General features: G+C 47.4%; 2 long non-coding RNA genes across 2 annotated transcripts; both read left to right on the top strand.

Moving 5' to 3' along the window:
• The first annotated feature begins 911 nt into the window (after positions 1-911).
• LOC113158175 lies at positions 912-2,148 on the top strand. The gene is made up of 4 exons (XR_003298562.1): positions 912-1,065; positions 1,167-1,257; positions 1,395-1,453; positions 1,984-2,148. It is a non-coding gene; the product is annotated as an uncharacterized LOC113158175 (long non-coding RNA).
• A 6,029-nt stretch (positions 2,149-8,177) lies between these two features.
• Positions 8,178-9,799, top strand: LOC113158173. Its single transcript, XR_003298559.1, has 5 exons — positions 8,178-8,318; positions 8,420-8,510; positions 8,648-8,734; positions 9,037-9,101; positions 9,621-9,799. It is a non-coding gene; the product is annotated as an uncharacterized LOC113158173 (long non-coding RNA).
• Positions 9,800-21,485: the final 11,686 nt, after the last annotated feature.

The following is a 21,485-nucleotide window of genomic DNA, read 5'->3' as shown; positions in this document are numbered from 1 at the left end:
TCACCTCAAGCCCCCTGTAACCTAAACTTTCTACCTTGATCCCTCTCGTTTATTTAGAAACTGTATTCTGTCTTACTACGACTGACTTTCCTGCCTCTTCTTCCAGGGCAAACCTCCACCTCTCCAGCTGTTCCTCCACCTGCTCTCTACTCTCACTGCAAATCACAATGTCATCCGCTAACATCATTGTCCAGGGAGATTCCTGTCTGACCTCATCTGTCAGCCTGTCCATCAACATAGCAAACAAGAAGGGACTCAAAGCTGATCCTTGGTGTAGTCCCACCTCCACCTTGAACTCCTCTGTCTGACCTACAGCACATCTCACCACCGTCATACTTCTCTCATACATGTCCTGAACTAGTCTGACGTACTTCTCTGCCACTCCCGACGACCTCATACAGTACCACAGCTCCTCCCTCGGCACCCTGTCATACGCCTTCTCTAAATCTACAAAGACACAATGCAGCTCCTTCTGACCATCTCTGTACTTTTCCATCAACATTCTCAAAGCAAAAATGGCATCAGTGGTGCTCTTACGGGGCATGAAACCATACTGCTGCTCACAAATCTCCACCTTCTTCCTAAGCCTGGCTTCCACTACTCTTTCCCACAGCTTCATTGTGTTGCTCATCAACTTTATTCCTCGATAAAGGATCGACCGGCAAGTTTCATGCCCTTCCTGTCGCAACCCTCTCTGTTTATCCAGGCTTGGTACTGGCACAGAAGTCACTGCCTTGCAACCCCCATGGCTAGATCATCACCAGTTAAAGTAGATAAAAGGATTTTGTTATTGTGGGATAGTTACTGTACTGCTCTATTTTTTTAGCCTGTATTCATTATATATACATGTGATGTATTACATCACGAACGAGATGGTGCTGCAGAGCTACAATACAATATTTAATATCACCCATTTAATGATAACAAACAAATAGAAAAGTCTGATCGTGGATGCTGAATAATATCACCTGGCTCTACTTTGAGGTGTTTGGTAAAGATAAGGAGTATTTAAGTGCTTATTAGATTAGAGACATCTACAGACTGCTGCTCCACAGATAAACAGAGGTGAGTTCTTGTTTGAAATTTCTTTCCAGCTTTTTTTAAACATATTTGTATTATAAGGTAAAAGACAGAGGATTACACTAAGACTGAGTGTTGTCTTGTAGAAAATGAAAGCTAAGATTGTGATACTGCTCTTTGCTCTCGTGATCGCACTTCAAGTGTCGTCCTCCACGGGTTCATCTGGGGACAGTAAAGGTTCAGATTGTCCTGCATGTTTGTACATGTGAGAATATCTTACTAAAATTCTTAATTCTTTTATTACACTACAAACTAACACACATCTAAATGTTTGTTGATTTGCTGCTAACGGCGCCTGTGTTGAAATCTTGTAGTTGTTCCAGAGGAGAAAGGACTGGCCCCAAAAACAAAACCATGAAGGATCAACCTAAAGGTTAGTACAAGCTGTTTTTATCAGTCTCCTAAAACTGAGATGCATTTACTCATCATATCTCTTCCTGTTTTCTTTGTACATTACTTTCTAGAAGTCACATAAGCTTTCACCTTTTCATTATGTTCAGACACCACCTCTGCTACACACCTGGTTCAATATTACTAGGTTGTTTCACGCACACAAAGCAAGCAACAATCTTCTTTGTGCCGGTTTTAATGCAATGCATCACATCAGACATGTATTTTTTGTGTGTATCACACCAATGTAACATCAAGAAACACAGAAAATGATCACTATTTATTTTACTTTTTCAGTGTAATACTTAGCTTTTTCCAGTTGCTGCATGTAAATTAATTACAGCGTCATGCTACTTGTTACTCACAAAATAACAACATATCAGGTTCATACTATTCACAGAGCGAGAATGTTAAATTGTCATTATCAGCACAGAGTTCAGTTTTACTTTGGGATTGTGTTGCAGTTTCCTGTTTGTATTATTTGGGACTAAATGTTTTACATTTCTTTTGCAGAGGACTATCATGTGAGAAGAAAAAGAAACAGCTGTGCACATAATGAAAACTAAAACTTTAACTATATTTTATTAATATACAATACTGTGCCATGTCATTTGTTGTATTGTACTAAAATGACAAATAAAACCACAAAACAAATAAAGAAAATACTTGTAGAAGGACTTTTTTCTAGGATTGTGTCTTTATTTTGACATCACCAACTTGATGCCTGTGTTATCTCATGTTTTATCTATTATTTAATCCAGTGATTGAATAAGAAAAGTTGCATTAATCAAATCTTTAGTGTAGCCTTTAAATATTTTTGTTTTAAATAATCTTGACTATTTTGAGACATCTTGGGGTTCCCCCGACCCCCACACTGGAAACCGCTGGACTAGCGACCAGTAACTTGTGGTCAGTGCATGCTGGGCACAAATACATTTATATTTGCAAATAGACAGTGAATTTCTCCCATCCAACTTCCTCTGGATGCAGTCCTGTACTTCCTCATTCCACCATCAAGTGTCTTCATCTTCTTTCCTCCTTCCAGATGACACACCTAGCACCTTCCTACCTGTTTCCCTGATAACCTCTGCTGTAGTTTCCCAGTCATCTGGAAGCTCTTCCTGACCACCCAGAACCTGTCTCAACTTCTGTCTGAATTCCTCACAAGTTTCTTCATTCTTTAGCTTCCACCACTTGGTCTTCTTTTCTGTCTTCCCTCTCCTCTTATGCCTGACCACCAGAATCATCTTACACACCACCATGTGGTGCTGTCTGGCTACACTCTCTCCTACCACCACTTTGCAGTCACTAACCTCTCTCAAATCACCTCATTTACATAGGATGTAGTCCACCTGTGTACTCCTATCTCCACCCTTGTATGTCACTCTGTGTTCCTCTCTCTTCTGGAAGTAAGTGTTGACTACAGCCATTTCCATCCTCTTAGCAAAGTCCACCACCATCTGTCCTTCTAGATTCCTTTCCTTTACACCAAACCTGCCCATCTCCTCCTCATCACCTCTGTTCCCCTCACCAACATGCCTGTTGAAGTCTGCTCCAACAACAACTCTCTCTCCTCTGGGGATACTCTCTATGAGCTCATCAAACTCACTCCAGAATCTCTCCTTCTCTTCTAACTCACAGTCAACTTGTGGAGCATACCCACTAACTACATTCACCATCACCCCTTTGATTTGTAGTTTTAGGCTCATCACCCTGTCTGACACTCTTTTCTGTCAGGATTCAGGCCTCATACCTGCCTGTTTAGACGTTTTTGTCTCCCCCTTCTGTTTGTTTTCTCCCTTCCTGCACCTCCACCTCCACTCACCCCATGGACTCTTAATTGACTGATTAATTTCACCTGTGTTCCCCTTTTTGTTTTATAAGCTTCCCTCAGTCATTTGTTCTCTGCTGGTTCGTCACATTGTGTTGTGTGTCATGTTGCATAGTGTCCTCAGCAACTCTGGTTCGTCCGTCATCTTCCTCGTTTGTTTGTTGGACTGTTTCCCCACATGTGAGTTTTGTTTGCCTGCGACTGCAGTGATTTTCTGTTGTCACTTTGTATTTTTGGTTTTGGCGTTTGCTCCTGTGTTGCCTTGCCCTCGACAGTAGTTTTCTTTTGTTACTTTTGTATTTTTTAGTCTGTCGGTTTTGTGCTGTGTAGTCCTGTCTTAAGTTAGTCAGTTATTTGTGTGTTTAGTTGTTTTATATTTTTTACCTGCATTCCTGCGTTGTTTTAGGTTGCTACTTGGTCTGTCTGTTCCTGGTTTTTGTTAGTTCTAATCCACCGTGGTTTTGGGTCTTTTTGTGTTGAAACTTTGTTAGTGTTTGTTTGGTTTCCCTGTGTCCCTGCCTTTTGTTGTTAATAAATAGTCCCTGCCTTTTGTTGTTAATAAATAGTCCCTGCCTTTTGTTGTTAATAAATAGTTCCTTTTGTACTTACCTGTTTACTCCGTGTCAGTCCGTTCCCTCACAGAACGAACCAGCCAAAAGCGACCATGGAATCACCCAATTCCACCACTGGTTGCACCGTCCTCCCTCCCTGTCCGTCTTTTATGCACTATGGTGTTTATGAAGACATCCTGAGGGATGAATATTTAGACCTCCAGAGCAGTTCAGCATATGTACTACGGTGCGTGGACATGGCTGACACGTTGGAGTGTGTGGAGGCCATGTGTAGGGCCTTGATCAGAGCCTTCAAGGATAAGGAGTACCTACTGAAATATGTCGAGTTTAGACACTTGGAAGACGCTGCGATGGCATGTCTGATTTCAGCCAGGGAACGTTTTTTGTCGGCTCCCCCACCCATTCAGTCCTCCATTTCCGCTCAATCACTCAGTACGTCACCGGTTCCGCCAGTCACCTCACCTGACCCACTAACACCTGTTGCTCTGAGCCCCGAGGAAGCTCGCTCAATATATGCAGAGCTGAAGGCTCAGTCGGCTCCTGAGCTAGATCTCCGGTGTGGTGTGTTAGTGAGCCAGTCACCCACCCCCTGTGAACCTCACCTTTCCCCTTACTGGGGTTCTCGTCTTGCTCTGCGGGTGGAAACCCCAGAGACTACCGTGCACAGCAAGCGCAGACTGGTTCTGCAGCCGATGCTGCTTTTGTTTGTACTGGTTCTGCAGCCGATGCTGCTTTTGTTTGTACTGGTTCTGCAGCCGATGCTGCGGCTCTAGTTTGTCCTGGCCGTGCAGCCGATGCTGCGGCTCTAGTTTGTCCTGCAGCTGATGCTGCTTTTGTTTGTACTGGTTCTGCAGCCGATGCTGCTTTTGTTTGTACTGGTTCTGCAGCCGATGCTGCGGCTCTAGTTTGTCCTGCTCATGCAGCCCATGCTGCTGGCGATAGCCCCGCCGCCCATGCTGCTAGCGTTTGTTGTGCAGCCGCTGCGGCTTTGTTTGCCCGCGGCAGCCCTCGTCGCAGCCGTGCTGCGCTGCAGCTCTTCAGTTCCTGTCGCCCTCATCAGCCTCTTCAGTTCCTGTCGCCTCATCAGCCTCTTCAGTTCCTGTCGCCTCATCAGCCTCTTCAGTTCCTGTCGCCTCATCAGCCTCTTCAGTTCCTGTCGCCTCATCAGCCTCTTCAGTTCCTGTCGCCTCATCAGCCTCTTCAGTTCCTGTCGCCTCATCAGCCTCTTCAGTTCCTGTCGCCTCATCAGCCTCTTCAGTTCCTGTCGCCTCATCAGCCTCTTCCGTTCCTGTCGCCTCATCAGCCTCTTCCGTTCCTGTCGCCTCATCAGCCTCTTCCGTTCCTGTCGCCTCATCAGCCTCTTCCGTCCTGGTCCCTCATCAGCCTCTTCCGTTCCTGGTCCCTCATCAGCCTCTTCCGTTCCTGGTCCCTCATCAGCCTCTTCCGTTCCTGGTCCCTCATCAGCCTCTTCCGTTCCTGGTCCCTCATCAGCCTCTTCCGTTCCTGGTCCCTCATCAGCCTCTTCCGTTCCTGGTCCCTCATCAGCCTCTTCCGTTCCTGGTCCCTCATCAGCCTCTTCCGTTCCTGGTCCCTCATCAGCCTCTTCCGTTCCTGGTCCCTCATCAGCCTCTTCCGTTCCTGGTCCCTCATCAGCCTCTTCCGTTCCTGGTCCCTCATCAGCCTCTTCCGTCCTGTCCCTCATCAGCCTCTTCCGTTCCTGGTCCCTCATCAGCCTCTTCCGTTCCTGGTCCCTCAGCTGTCGCTGCAGTTGCAGCCACCTTGATTGCCGCAGTCACCGCTGCTCTGGTGTCAGCTGCTGATCTGGTCCCTGCAGCCGCCACTGCTCCAGTCCGGTTCCCAGGCGGGTCGACGCAGAGGCCGCCGCCGTCTCTTCAGTCTTCGGACGGGTCGACGCAGAGGCCGCCGCCGCCGTCGCCTCAGTCTTCGGACGGGTCGACGCAGAGGCCGCCGCCGCCGTCGCCGTCTCTTCAGTCTTCGGACGGGTCGACGCAGAGGCCGCCGCCGCCGTCGCCGTCTCTCCTCAGCCGGCACTCCAGACGCCGGAGCATCCGCCCGGCGCTCCTCAGCCGGCACTCCAGACGCCGGAGCATCCGCCCGGCGCTCCTCAGCCGGCACTCCAGACGCCGGAGCATCCGCCCGGCGCTCCTCAGCCGGCACTCCAGACGCCGGAGCATCCGCCCGGCGCTCCTCAGCCGGCTCTCCAGGCCGCAGCTCCGCAGCCGGCTTCCGCTTCGCAGTCCCGAGGTTCTTCGGTCTGCGGCTCTCCTGCCGCCTCCCGGCCGTCCGCCCGAGGCTCTGTCTTCTGGTTTGTCGTCTCCGCCTTCTGGTTCGTCGCCTCCCGGCCGTCCGCCCGAGGCTCCGCCTTCTGGTTCGTCGCCTCCCGGCCGTCCGCCCGAGGCTCCGCCTTCTGGTTCGTCGCCTCCCTGCCGTCCGCCCGAGGCTCCGCCTTCTGGTTCGTCGCCTCCCGGCCGTCCGCCCGAGGCTCCGCCTTCTGGTTCGTCGTCTCTCCAGTCCTGTTCGCCGCCTCCTGGCCGTCCGCCGGAGGCACTGCTGGTCCGTTTGCCGCCTCCTGGCCGTCCGCCGGAGGCACTGCTGGTCCGTTTGCCGCCTCCTGGCCGTCCGCCGGAGGCACTGCTGGTCCGTTTGCCGCCTCCTGGCCGTCCGCCGGAGGCACTGCTGGTCCGTTTGCCGCCTCCTGGCCGTCCGCCGGAGGCACTGCTGGTCCGTTTGCCGCCTCCTGGCCGTCCGCCGGAGGCACTGCTGGTCCGTTTGCCGCCTCCTGGCCGTCCGCCGGAGGCACTCCTGGTCTGCTGCTCCCGGTCCCTCCACCGGGCCTCCCTCCGCCCACCCGGTCTGGTGTTTCGGGCCCTCCTCCGGGCCTCCCTCCTCCCGCCCGTCCTCGTTTGTTTGTGGCCGTCTGGTATCCGCCCTTGCCGGGGGGGTCCTGTCAGGATTCAGGCCTCATACCTGCCTGTTTAGACGTTTTTGTCTCCCCCTTCTGTTTGTTTTCTCCCTTCCTGCACCTCCACCTCCACTCACCCCATGGACTCTTAATTGACTGATTAATTTCACCTGTGTTCCCCTTTTTGTTTTATAAGCTTCCCTCAGTCCTTTGTTCTCTGCTGGTTCGTCACATTGTGTTGTGTGTCATGTTGCATAGTGTCCTCAGCAACTCTGGTTCGTCCGTCATCTTCCTCGTTTGTTTGTTGGACTGTTTCCCCACATGTGAGTTTTGTTTGCCTGCGACTGCAGTGATTTTCTGTTGTCACTTTGTATTTTTGGTTTTGGCGTTTGCTCCTGTGTTGCCTTGCCCTCGACAGTAGTTTTCTTTTGTTACTTTTGTATTTTTTAGTCTGTCGGTTTTGTGCTGTGTAGTCCTGTCTTAAGTTAGTCAGTTATTTGTGTGTTTAGTTGTTTTATATTTTTTACCTGCATTCCTGCGTTGTTTTAGGTTGCTACTTGGTCTGTCGGTTCCTGGTTTTTGTTAGTTCTAATCCACCGTGGTTTTGGGTCTTTTTGTGTTGATACTTTGTTAGTGTTTGTTTGGTTTCCCTGTGTCCCTGCCTTTTGTTGTTAATAAATAGTCCCTGCCTTTTGTTGTTAATAAATAGTTCCTTTTGTACTTACCTGTTTACTCCGTGTCAGTCCGTTCCCTCACACTTTTCACCTCTAGAACATAGAGAACGTAGGACAACAGCATCGGTGGCGGTCGTTGTTAACGCGGGCCTTGAGCGATCCGGTATGAAATTCTTATGGAAGATTCACATGGTTGTTTTTGGCAAGTTTTATGCCGGATGCCTTTCCTGACGCAACCCTCTCTGTTTATCCGGGCTTGGTACTGACACAGAAGTCACTGGCTTGCAACCCCTGTGGCTAGATTATCACCAGTTAAAGTAAATAAAAGGATTTTGTTATTGTGGGATAGTTACTGTACTGCTTTATTTTTTTTTGCCTGTATTCATTATATATGTATGCGATGTATTACATCACGAACAACATGGTGCTGCAGAGCTACAATATTTCATATCACCTATTTAATGATAATGAGAAAATCGTGAAGATAATCCAAACTGTCACAATAGCTCTGGTCCACTAAGCCCACAGCCTTCATACAGTAGATATCACAGGATGTGCAGCAGAGGACTCCATGAAAGAGTGACCGTGCTTTATTATAGAAAACACTGTGTCAGCTCACATCTGTGTGACTTTGACTGGGACTGAATGTGGCTTGTTGCATCAATAATTTGAAAAACTTGTGCATTTTGTTTGTGTTATGAACCTGAGCAGAGACATGGAGTCACTTTGATATCATTTTAATATCAATAAATATACACACACCCTGCCTGTGAGGTGTCTACTATAAAGTCACAGCAGGGACATCATTAAGAGACATCTAAAGACTGCTGCTCCACAGAAAAACAGAGGTGAGCTCTTGTTTGAAATCTCTTTCCAGCTTTTTCTGAACATATTTGTATTATAAGGTAAAAGACAGAGGATTACACTAAGACTGAGTGTTGTCTTGTAGAAAATGAAAGCTAAGATTGTGATCCTGCTCTTTGCTCTCGTGATTGCACTTCAAGTGTCGTCCTCCACGGGTTCATCTGGGGACAGTAAAGGTACAGATTGTCCTGCATGTCTGTACATGTGAGAATATCTTACTAAAATTCTTAATTCTTTTCTTACACTACAAACTAACACAGATCTAAATGTTTGTGGATTTGCTGCTAACGGCGCCTGTTTTAAAATCTTGTAGTTGTTCCAGAGGAGAAAGGACTGGCCCCAAAACGAGGTGTGGGAACAGTCCCCATAAAAACCAGCATCATGAAGGATCAACCTAAAGGTTAGTACAAACTGTTTTTATCACTCTCCCAAAACTGAGATGCATTTACTCATCATATCTCTTCTTGTTTTCTTGGTACATTACTTTCTAGAAGACACATAGGCTTTTACCTGTCATTATATTCAGACACCACTTCTGCTACACACCTGGTTCAATATTACCAGGTGTGTAACAGAGGTACATGTCTGTACATGTGAGAATATCTTACTAAAATTCTTAATTCTTTTATTACACTACAAACTAACACAGATCTGAATGTTTGTGGATTTGCTGCTAACGGCGCCTGTGTTGAAATCTTGTAGTTGTTCCAGAGGAGGAAGTTGAACCAAAAATCTTGTTGTTTGGAAAATGAAGGATCAACCTAAAGGTTAGTACAAGCTGTTTTTATCACTCTCCTAAAACTGAGATGCATTTACTTGATATTTCTCTTCCTGTTTTCTTTGAACATTACCTTCTAGAAGTCACATAAGCTTTAATCTTTTCATTATGTTCAGACACCACCTCTGCTACACACCTGGTTCAATATTACCAGGATGTTTCACGCACACAAAGCAAGCAACAATCTTCTTTGTGCAGGTTTTAATACAATGCATCACATCAGACATGTCATTTTTATGTGTATCACACCAATGTAAAATCAACAAACATAAAAATTATTATTATTTATTTTCAGTGTAACACTTTAACGCTTTTTCCAGTATGTAAATTAATTACAACTTCATGATACTTGTAACTCACAAAATAACATCATATCAGATTCATACTATTCATAGAGCGAGAATGTTAAATTGTCATTATCAGCACAGAGTTCAGTTTTACTTTGAGATTGTGTTACAGTTTCTCATTTGTGTTATTTGGGACTAAATGTTTTACATTTCTTTTGCAGAGGGCTATCGTGTGGCATGACAAGAAAAAGAAACAGCTGTGCACATAATGGAAACTAAAACTTTAACTACACTTTATTAATATCCAATACTGTGCCATGTCATATGTTGTATTATTATTATGTTGTATAAAATGACAAATAAAACCACAAAACAAATAAAGAAAATACCTGTAGAAGGACTTTTTTCTAGGATTGTGTCTTTATTTTGACATCACCATCTTGATGACTGTGTTATCTCATGTTTTTAACTATTATTTAATCCAGTGATTGAATAAGAAAAGTAAAATCAATCAAATCTTTGTTTTCCAGCCCCAGTACTCTCTCGTTTATGGATCCCAACCCTGTAGACTCATGACCCCCTATAATGAATCAGTGTATGCTGATGAGCTGTCATCACAGTTTGTGAACTTAGTGTACGCTTTAAATATTTCTGTTTTAAATAATCTTGACTATTTTGAGACAGGTTCCCCTAAACCCGTCACTGAAAACCGCAGGACTAGCGACCAGTGATTTGTCCCCAGTGCATGCTGGGCACTCTCTCCTACCACCACTTTGCAGTCACTAACCTCTCTCAAATGACCTCGTCTACATAGGATGTAGTCCACCTGCATACTCCTACCTCCACTTCTGTATGTCACTCTGTGTTCCTCTCTCTTCTGGAAGTAAGTGTTGACTACAGCCATTTCCATCCTCTTAGCAAAGTCCACCACCATCTGTCCTTCCACATTCCTTTCCTTTACACCAAACCTGCCCATCACCTCCTCATCACCTCTGTTGCCCTCACCAACATGCCCATTGAAGTCTGCTCCAACAACTAGTCTCTCTCCTCTGGGGATACTCTCTATGACCTCATCAAACTCACTCCAGAATCTCTCCTTCTCTTCTAACTCACAGTCTTGTGACACAATTTATCCGGGCTTGGGATCGGCACACAAGTCACTGGCTTGTGGCTAGCCTGTGGCTAGATTGCTGCAGAGCTGCAATATAATATTTAATTTAATCATAATGAACAAATAGAAAAGTCTGATTGTGAATGCCGAACAATATCACCTGGCACCTGGTTTGTATAAGATGAGGAGTATTCAAGATTCAAGATTCAAAAAACTTCCTCATTACCATTGTTCTCAATAGACAACAGACAGAAAGAATGGGAACCACAACCAGGAAAGATCCAACACCAACATAAATACACCAACATAAATACACAGTAACATCAATACCGAAAAACTCAATATATATACAGTATAGGTAAAATAGATAAATGAAATTGGGTCAATATATTCACAGTAAGTATATGACAGTTTCACTTCCCCCACCCCTTACAGAGGGGGGAGGAATTATACAGATTGAGCGCCACAGGTAGAAAGGATCTCCTGTGGCGCTCAGTGGAGCATTTAATGTTAATAAGTCTTTGGCTGAACATGCTCCTCTGTCCAACCAACACACTGTGCAGTGGGTGGGAGGGATTGCCCAAGATTGAGAGGAGTTTGGACAGCATCCTCCTTTCAGCCACAACATGTAGAGGGTCCAGCTCCACCCCCAGAACAGAGCCAGCCCTCCTAATCAGCTTGTTTAGTCTGTTAGTGTCTGCCACCTTCATGTTGCTGCCCCAGCAGACCACAGCATAGAAGATGACACACAGACTCATCAAACATCCGCAGCATGGTGCTGTAGACGTTGAAGGACCTGAGTCTCCTCAGGAAGTACATCCGGCTCTGAGCCTTTCTGTACAATGCTGATGAGTTTTTGGTCCAGTCCAGTTTGTTGTCCAAGTACACTCCCAGGTATTTGTACTCGGACACCACCTCCACCTCCTCCCCCTGTATAGAGAGAGGGATGACAGGACTCCCAGATTTCCTGAAGTCCATCACCAGCTCCTTTGTTTTGTTGATGTTGAGCTGCAGATGGTTTAGTCCACACCAGTCAACAAAACTGTCCACCACTCCACGGTACTCTGTGAAATCGCCACCCTGAATACATCCTACAACTGCAGAGTCATCAGAGAACTTCTGAAGATGACAGGACTCTGAGTTGTACCTGAAGTCTGAGGTGTACAGGGTGAAGAGGAATGGAGACAGAACTGTCCCCTGTGGAGCACCTGTGCTACAGACCACAGTGTCAGACACACAGTTCTGCAGGCGGACGTACTGTGGCCGGTTAGTGAGGTAGTCCGTGATCCAGGAAATCAGGGGAGTGTTGACCTGCATGTTTTTTAATTTCTCTCCCAGCAGTGCAGGCCGGATGGTGTTGAATGCACTGGAGAAATCAAAAAGCATGATCCTCACTAAGCCCCCAGGCTTGTCCAGGTGGGTGTAGGTGCGATGGAGAAGGTGTATGATGGCGTCATCCACTCCAATATGGGGTTGATAAGCAAACTGGAGGGGATCAAGTGAGGGTTTGACCAGAGGTCGCAGGGACTCCAGAATTAGCTTCTCAAAAGCCTTCATGATATGTGATGTCAGAGCCCCTGGTCTGAAGTCATTGAGGACTCTGGGACGTGGCGTCTCATTCACTGGAACCAGGCACGACTTTTTCCACCCTAGAGGAACTCTCTCCAGGTGCAGGCTGAGATTGAAGATGTGCTGGAGAACAACACATAGCTGAGGAGCACAGGCTTTCAGCACCCTTGGGCTGACTCCATCAGGACCTGCAGCCTTTGTGGGGTGAAGCCTGTGCAGCTCTCTTCTCACCTGCTCAGCTGAGATTGTGCGGGTGGTGGCTGAGTCGTGTGGGGGAGGGACTGAGGAGCAGTTAGTGAACTGAAGTGGGCTCTGTGGCTCAGCCTGGAATCGATTGAAAAAATTATTCAATTCATTGGCTCGGTCCACAGTCCCCACATTCTCCTGGCTGCTGGACTTGTAGCCAGTGATGGTCCTCATGCCCCTGGTGTTGTTCTGTTGAAGGCTATGTTTTTAGTTTTCTCCTGTAAGTCTCCTTCCCCTCCCTGGTCTTGACAGACAGCAGTCTCTGGACCCTTTTTGCTGCCTCCCTGTCTCCTTATCTGAATGCCTTCTTTTTATCATTCAGGATGGCTTTGATGTCCTGACTGACCAAGGGCTTATTGTTTGGGAAGCAGCAAATGGTTTTTGAGGGTACGTGGGTGTCCACACAGAAATTAATGTAGTCAGAGATGTAGTCTGTCAGTCCATCGATGTCCTCACTATAAGGTTCACAGAGAGTCTTCCTGTCTGTCTCTTCAAGCATGCATTCCTGTACTTCCTCATTCCACAACCAAGTGTCTTATTCTTCTTTCCTCCTTCCAGATGACACACCTAGCACCTTCCTACCTGTTTCCCTTATAACCTCTGCTGTAGTTTCCCAGTCATCTGGAAGCTCTTCCTGACCACCCAGAACCTGTCTCAACTTCTGCCTGAATTCCTCACAAGTTTCTTCATTCTTTAGCTTCCACCACTTGGTCTTCTTTTCTGTCTTCCCTCTCCTCTTCTTCCTGACCTCCAGAGTCATCTTACACACCACCATGCGGTGCTGTCTGGCTACACTCTCTCCTACCACCACTTTACAGTCTCTAACCTCTCTCACATGACCTCATCTATATAGGAGGAGAGAGAGAGAGACGACAGAGAGGAGAGAGACAGACGACAGAGAGGAGAGAGGAGAGATACAGACGACAGAGAGGAGAGAGAGAGAGATACAGACGACAGAGAGGAGAGAGATACAGACGACAGAGAGGAGAGATACAGACGACAGAGAGGAGAGAGACAGACGACAGAGAGGAGAGAGACAGACGACAGAGAGGAGAGAGACAGAGGACAGAGAGGAGAGAGATGCAGACGACAGAGAGGAGAGAGACAGACGACAGAGAGGAGAGAGACAGACGACAGAGAGGAGAGAGATACAGACGAAAGAGAGGAGAGAGGAGAGATACAGACGACAGAGAGGAGAGAGATACAGACGACAGAGAGGAGAGAGATACAGACGAAAGAGAGGAGAGAGATACAGACGAAAGAGAGGAGAGAGATACAGACGAAAGAGAGGAGAGAGAGGGAGAGATACAGACGACAGAGAGGAGAGAGACAGACGACAGAGAGGAGAGAGACAGACGACAGAGAGGAGAGAGACAGAGGACAGAGAGGAGAGAGATGCAGACGACAGAGAGGAGAGAGACAGACGACAGAGAGGAGAGAGATACAGACGACAGAGAGGAGAGAGATACAGACGAAAGAGAGGAGAGAGGAGAGATACAGACGACAGAGAGGAGAGAGATACAGACGACAGAGAGGAGAGAGAGAGAGATACAGACGACAGAGAGGAGAGAGATACAGACGACAGAGAGGAGAGAGATACAGACGACAGAGAGGAGAGAGACAGACGACAGAGAGGAGAAAATTGATAAAGTGACGGTGAGACTGAAAAAGAAAGAGATAAATATAAAAATGTCCAAAAAAAAGAAAAGTGGACAGTGAAAAAAGAGTTTTTAATAAGGAATTGCAAACCTCCTTTCTGTTCATATTACCCAATGAACTAAACCAGTGTCTGATGTGTTCAGAAACTGTGGCTCTTATTAAAAGTACCAATGTCAAACGGCATTATGAGACAAAACACAAAGGCTTTGAACACACATACCCACTCAAATCTGAAGTGTGATTACAGAAAGTTGCTAGTCTCAGACCAGTCCACCGTCTTGAGCCACATGCTCAGTTTGATGTTACATAACAATAAATTTGTCAAAAGGTTTTTGAATTGTACTGAATTAATTAGATTTGACAGTCAAGTATTGATTACATGCAGGCGACTTGATAATATATATATATATATAATATATATAATATATATATATATATATAAATAGTTAGACATTATAATCTTCTGGACCTTTGCCTCCAAAAATATTGTGTAACCGGACCTCTTCATATTTTAGTTGAATACCCCTGTTCTAGATTCCTTTCCTTTAAACCAAACCTGCCCATCACCTCCTCATCACCTCTGTTCCCCTCATCAACATGCCTGTTGAAGTCTGCTCCAACAACTAGTGTCTCTCCTCTGGGGATACTCTGTATGACCTCATCAAACTCACTCCAGAGTCTCTCCTTCTCTTCTAACTCACAGTCAACTTGTGGAGCATACCCACTGACTACATTCACCATCACCCTTTCAATTTCTAGCTTTAGGCTCATCACCCTGTCTGAGACTCTTTTCACCTCTAGGACATTGTTCACAAACTCCCCCTTCAGGATCACTCCTACCCTGTTTCTCTTCCTATCCACACCATGGTAGAACAGTTTGTATCCTCCTTCAATACTACGTGCCTTGCTGCCCTTCCACCTTGTCTCCTGCACACACAGTACATCTACCTTCCTTCTCTCCATCATGTCTGCCAGCTCTCTGCCTTTTCCTGTCATTGTGCCAAGGTTAAGAGTCCCTATTCTCAGATCTATGCTCCATCCTTTCCTCTTCTCTCTCTGTCCACGCACCATTCTATCTTCTCCTTCTTCGACCAACAGTAGTCCAATTTCCACCGGCACCCTGTAGGTTAACAGCATCGGTGGCGGCCGTTGTTAACCCGGGCCTTGACCGATCCGGTATTAAATTGTTATGGAAGATTTACATGGTTGTTTTTGGCAAGTTTTACGCCTGATGCCTTTCCTGGCGCAACCCTCTCTATTTATCCGGGCTTGGTACTGGCACAGAAGTCACTGCCTTGCAACCCCCATGGCTAGATCATCACCAGTTAAAGTAAATAAAAGGATTTTGTTATTATGGGATAGTTACTGTATTGCTCTATTTTTTTAGCCTGTATGCATTATATATGTATGTGATGTATTACCATCACAAACGAGATGGTGCTGCAGAGCTACAATACAATATTTAATATCACCCATTTAATGATAATGAGCAAATAGAAAAGTCTGACCGTGGATGCTGAATAACATCACCTGGCTCTACTTTGAGGTGTTTGTGTAAGATGAGGAGTATTTACGTGCTTATTAGATTAGATGAAACGTGAAAGTAAGGACATGAAGATAATCCAAACTGTCACAATAGCTCTGCTCCACTAAGCCCACAGCCTTTCATACAATAAATATCACAGGATGTGCAGCAGAGTGAGCAGTGAATTTCTTCCATCCCACTTCCTTCTAGCCAACCTCTTTCTCCAGATGCATTCCTGTACTTCCTCATTCCACCACCACGTGTCTTTATCTACTTTCCTCCTTCCAGATGACACACCTAGCACCTTCCTACCTGTTTCCCTGATAATCTCTGCTGTAGTTTCCCAGTCATCTGGAAGCTCTTCCTGACCACCCAGAACCTGTCTCAACGTCTGCCTGAATTCCTCACAAGTTTCTTCATTCTTTAGCTTCCACCACTTGGTCTTCTTTTCTGTCTTCCCTCTCTTCTTCTTCCTGACCTCCAGAGTCATCTTACACACCACCATGCGGTGCTGTCTGGCTACACTCTCTCCTACCACCACTTTGCAGTCACTAACCTCTCTCAAATCACCTCGTCTACATAGGATGTAGTCCACCTGCGTACTCCTACCTCCACTCTTGTATGTCACTCTGTGTTCCTCTCTCTTCTGGAAGTAAGTGTTGACTACAGCCATTTCTATCCTCTTAGCAAAGTCCACCACCATCTGTCCTTCCAGATTCCTTTCCTTTACACCAAACCTGCCCATCCCCTCCTCATCACCTCTGTTCCCCTCACCAACATGCCCATTGAAGTCTCCTCCAACAACTAGTGTCTCTCCTCTGGGGATACTCTGTATGACCTCATCAAACTCACTCCAGAATCTCTCCTTCTCTTCTAACTCACAGTCAACTTGTGGAGCATACCCACTAACTACATTCACCATCACCCCTTTGATTTGTAGTTTTAGGCTCATCACCCTGTCTGACACTCTCTCTAGAACATAGAGAACGTAGGACAACAGCATCGGTGGCGGTCGTTGTTAACGCGGGCCTCGACCGATCCCGTATGAAATTCTTATGGAAGATTCACATGGTTGTTTTTGGCAAGATTTATGCCGGATGCCTTTCCTGACGCAACCCTCTCTGTTTATCCGGGCTTGGTACTGGCACAGAAGTCACTGCCTTGCCACCCCTGTGGCTAGATCATCACCAGTTAAAGTAAATAAAAGGATTTTGTTATTGTGGGATAGTTACTGTACTGCTTTATTTTTTAGCCTGTATTCATTATATATGTATGTGATGTATTACATCACGAACAACATGGTGCTGCAGAGCTACAATATTTCATATCACCTATTTAATGATAATGAGAAAATAGAAAAGTCTGATCGTGAAGATAATCCAAACTGTCTGCTCCACAGAGCTATTAAGCCCACAGCCTTTCATACAGTAAATATCACAGGATGTGCAGCAGAGGACTCCATGAAAGAGTGACCGTGCTTTATTATAGAAAACACTGTGTCAGCTCACATCTGTGTGACTTTGACTTGGGCTGAATGTGGCTTGTTGCATCAAACATTTTTAAAAACTTGTGCATTTTGTTTGTGTTATGAACCTGAGCAGAGACATGGAGTCACTTTGATATCATTTTAATATCAATAAATATACACACACACAGCCTGTGAGGTGTCTACTATAAAGTCACAACATGGACATCATTAAGAGACATCTACAGACTGCTGCTCCACAGATAAACAGAGGTGAGTTCTTGTTTGAAATCTCTTTCCAGCTTTTTCTGAACATATTTGTATTATAAGGTAAAAGACAGAGGATTACACTAAGACTGAGTGTTGTCTTGTAGAAAATGAAAGCTAAGATTGTGATCCTGCTCTTTGCTCTCGTGATCGCACTTCAAGTGTCGTCCTCCACGGGTTCATCTGGGGACAGTAAAGGTACCGATTGTCCCGCATGTTTGTTCATGTGAGAATATCTTACTAAAATTCTTAATTCTTTTCTTACACTACAAACTAACACAGATCTAAATGTTTGTGGATTTGCTACTAACGGCCTCTGTGTTGAAATCTTGTAGTTGTTCCAGAGGAGGAAGTTGAACCACAAAGTTTGGGGGGAGCTGTAAAACCCAGAACCATGACGGATCAACCTAAAGGTTAGTACAAGCTGTTTTTATCACTCTCCTAAAACTGAGATGCATTTACTCATCATATCTTTTTCTTTGTACATTATTTTCTAGAAGTCACATAAGCTTTTACCTTTTCATTATGTTCAGACACCACCTCTGCTACACATCTGGTTCAATATTACCAGAATATTTCACTCACACAAAGCAGGCAAAAATCTTCTTTGTGCAGGTTTTAATACAATGCATCACATCAGACATGTAATTTTTGTCTGTATCACACCAATGTAACATCAACAAAGTTAATGCATTATCACTATTTATTTTACTTTTTCCCCCTCCCTGAACTGCCACCTTACTGTGGTGGAGGGGTTTGCGTGCCCGAATGACCCTAGGAGCTATGTTGCCGGGGGCTTAAGCCCCTGGTAGGGTCTCCCAAGGCAAACAGGTCCTAGGCGACGGGCCAGACTAAGAGCAGTTCATAAACCCCTTATGACGAGTGCAAAATCAAGGTCGAATACGTCGCCCGGATTGGCGTCACCGGGGCCCCACCCTGGAGCCAGGCCTGGGGTTGGGGCACGTAGACGAGCGCCTGGTGGCTGGGATCTCTCCCATGGGACCCGGCCGGGCGCAGCCCAAAGGAGTGACGTGGGACCGCCTTCCCGTAGGCCCACCACCCGCAGGAAGGCGCATAAGGGGTCGGTGCAGTGTGGATTGGGTGGCAGCCGTGTGGAGGTGCCTCGACAACCCAATCCCTGGACAAAGAATCTGGCAATTGGGACACTGAATGTCACCTCACTGGGTGGAAAGGAGCCTGAACTTGTGCTGGAGGTTGAGCGGTACCGGCTAGAGATAGTCGGGCTCACTTCCACACACAGTCTGGGCTCTGGAACACAACTCCTTGAGAGAGGTTGGACTCTCTTCTATTCTGGAGTTGCCCATGGTGAGAGGCGGCGGGCAGGGGTGGGCTTGCTTATAGCCCCCCAGCTCAGCTGCCATGTGTTGGAGTTTTCCCCGGTGGACGAGAGAGTTGTTTCCCTGCGCCTTCGGGTAGGGGATAGGTCTCTCACCGTTGTTTGTGCCTACGGGCCAAATAGCGGTGTAGAGTACCCAGCTTTCATAGGGTCTCTGGAAGGGGTACTGGAAGGTGCTCCGACTGGGGACTCTGTCGTCCTACTGGGGGATTTCAACGGCCACGTGGGCAATGACAGTGATACCTGGAGGGGCGTGATTGGGAGGAACGGCCTCCCTGATCTGAACCCGAGTGGTGTTTTGTTATTGGACTTCTGTGCTAGTCACAGCTTGTCCATAACGAACACCATGTTCAAGCATAAGGGTGTCCATCAGTGCACGTGGCACCAGGACACCCTAGGTCGGAGGTCTATGATCGACTTTGTGGTTGTGTCATCTGACCTCCGACCATATGTCTTGGACACTCGGGTGAAGAGAGGGGCTGAGCTGTCAACTGATCACCACCTGGTGGTAAGTTGGATCCGATGGCGGAGGAGGGAGCTGGATAGACCTGGCAGACCCAAACGTATTGTGAGGGTCTGTTGGGAACGTCTGGTGGAACCCTCTGTCAGAGAGGTCTTCAACTCCCACCTCCGGGAGAGCTACAATCAGGTCCCGAGGGAGCCTGGAGACATTGAGTCCGAGTGGACCATGTTTTCAACCTCCATTGTCAATGCGGCTGTTCGGAGCTGTGGCCGTAGGGTCTCTGGTGCCTGTCGTGGCGGCAATCCCCGAACCCGGTGGTGGACACCGGAAGTAAGGGAAGCCGTCAAGCTGAAGAAGGAGTCTTATCAGGCCTGGTTGGCCTGTGGGACTCCTGATGCAGCTGATGGGTACCGGCAGGCCAAACGTGCCGCAGCCCGCGCGGTCGCAGAGGCAAAAACTCGGACCTGGGAAAAGTTCAGCGAGGCCATGGAGGAGGACTATCTGTCTGCCTCAAGGAAATTCTGGCAAACCGTCCGGCGCCTCAGAAGGGGAAAGCAGTTTCCTTCCAACACTGTTTACAGTGGAGGTGGGGAGTTGCTGACTTCGACTGGGGACGTTGTAGGACGGTGGAAGGAATACTTTGAGGATCTCCTCAACCCCGTCGTCACGCCTTCTGTTGAGGAAGCAGAGGCTGGGGACTTGGAGGTTCATTCGTCCATGTCCCTGGTCGAAGTCACCGAGGTAGTCAGTAAGCTCCTCGGTGGCAAGGCACCAGGGGTGGATGAAATTCGCCCTGAGTACCTTAAGTCTCTGGATGTTGTAGGGCTGTCTTGGTTGACACGCCTTTGCAGCATCGCATGGAGATCGGGGACAGTACCTCTGGACTGGCAGACCGGGGTGGTGGTTCCTCTTTTTAAAAAGGGGGACCGGAGGGTGTGTTCCAACTATAGGGGAATCACACTCCTCAGCCTCCCTGGGAAAGTCTATTCCAGAGTGCTGGAGAGGAGAGTTAGGCCGCTAGTCGAACCTCGAATCCAGGAGGAACAATGCGGTTTTCGTCCTGGTCGTGGAACACTGGACCAGCTCCATACTCTTGCTAGGGTGCTCGAGGGTTCATGGGAGTTCGCCCATCCAGTCTACATGTGTTTTGTGGACTTGGAGAAGGCGTTTGACCGTGTCCCTCGTAGCATCCTGTCGGGGGTACTCCGGGAATACGGGCTTCGGGACCCTTTGTTAAGGGCCATTCGGTCCTTGTATGACCGGAGTAGGAGCTTGGTTCGCATTGCCGGTAGTAAGTCAGACTTGTTCCCGGTGCATGTTGGACTCCGACAGGGCTGCCCTTTGTCACCGATCCTGTTCATTACCTTTATGGACAGGATTTCTAGGCGCAGCCAGGGGTCGGAGGGAATCCGGTTTGGGAATCACAGGATTTCATCTCTGCTTTTTGCAGATGATGTTGTCCTGTTGGCCTCATCAGACCGGGACCTCCAGCAGGCACTGGGGCGGTTTGCAGCCGAGTGTGAAGGGGCTGGAATGAGAATCAGCACCTCCAAGCCATGGCCATGGTTCTCAACCGGAAAAAGGTGGTTTGCACCCTCCAGGTTGGGGGGGAGATCCTCCCTCAAGTGGAGGAGTTTAAGTATCTTGGGGTCTTGTTCACGAGTGAGGGAAATAGGGAGCGTGAGATTGACAGACGGATTGGTGCATCGGCAGCAGTAATGCGGTCGGTGTACCGGTCCGTCGTGGTGAAAAAGGAGCTGAGCCGAAAGGCAAAGCTCTCGATTTACCGGTCAGTCTGCGTTCCTACCCTTACCTATGGTCATGAGCTTTGGGGTCATGACCGAAAGGACAAGGTCGCGGATACAAGCGGCCGAAATGAGTTTCCTCCGCAGAGTGGCTGGGCGCACCCTTAGAGATAGGGTGAGGAGCTCAGTCACCCGGGAGGAGCTCGGAGTAGAGCCGCTGCTCCTCTGCATCGAGAGGGGCCAGTTGAGGTGGCTTGGGCATCTGTTTCGGATGCCCCCGGGACGCCTCGTAGGGGAGGTTTTCCGGTCCTGTCCCACCGGGAGGAGGCCCCGGGGAAGACCCAGGACACGTTGGAGGGACTATGTCTCTCGGCTGGCCTGGGAACGCCTCGGTGTCCCCCCGGAAGAGCTGGAGGAGGTGTCTAGGGAGAGGGAAGTCTGGGCATCTCTGCTTAAGCTGCTCCCCCCGCGACCCGGGCCCGGATAAGCGGATGAGAATGGATGGATATTTTACTTTTTCAGTGTAATACTTGGCACAAAATAACTTATCAGGTTCATACTATTCACAGAGCGAGAATGTTAAATTGTCATTATCAGCACAGAGTTCAGTTTTACGTTAAGATTGTGTTGCAGTTTCTTATTTGTGTTATTTGGGACTAAATATTTTACATTTCTTTTG

Source organism: Anabas testudineus, chromosome 15 (assembly GCF_900324465.2).
Source record: "Anabas testudineus chromosome 15, fAnaTes1.2, whole genome shotgun sequence".
NCBI lineage: Eukaryota > Metazoa > Chordata > Actinopteri > Anabantiformes > Anabantidae > Anabas > Anabas testudineus.
The sequence above is the reverse complement of the archived record's forward strand: the minus strand, read 5'-3'. Positions and strand labels throughout refer to the sequence as shown.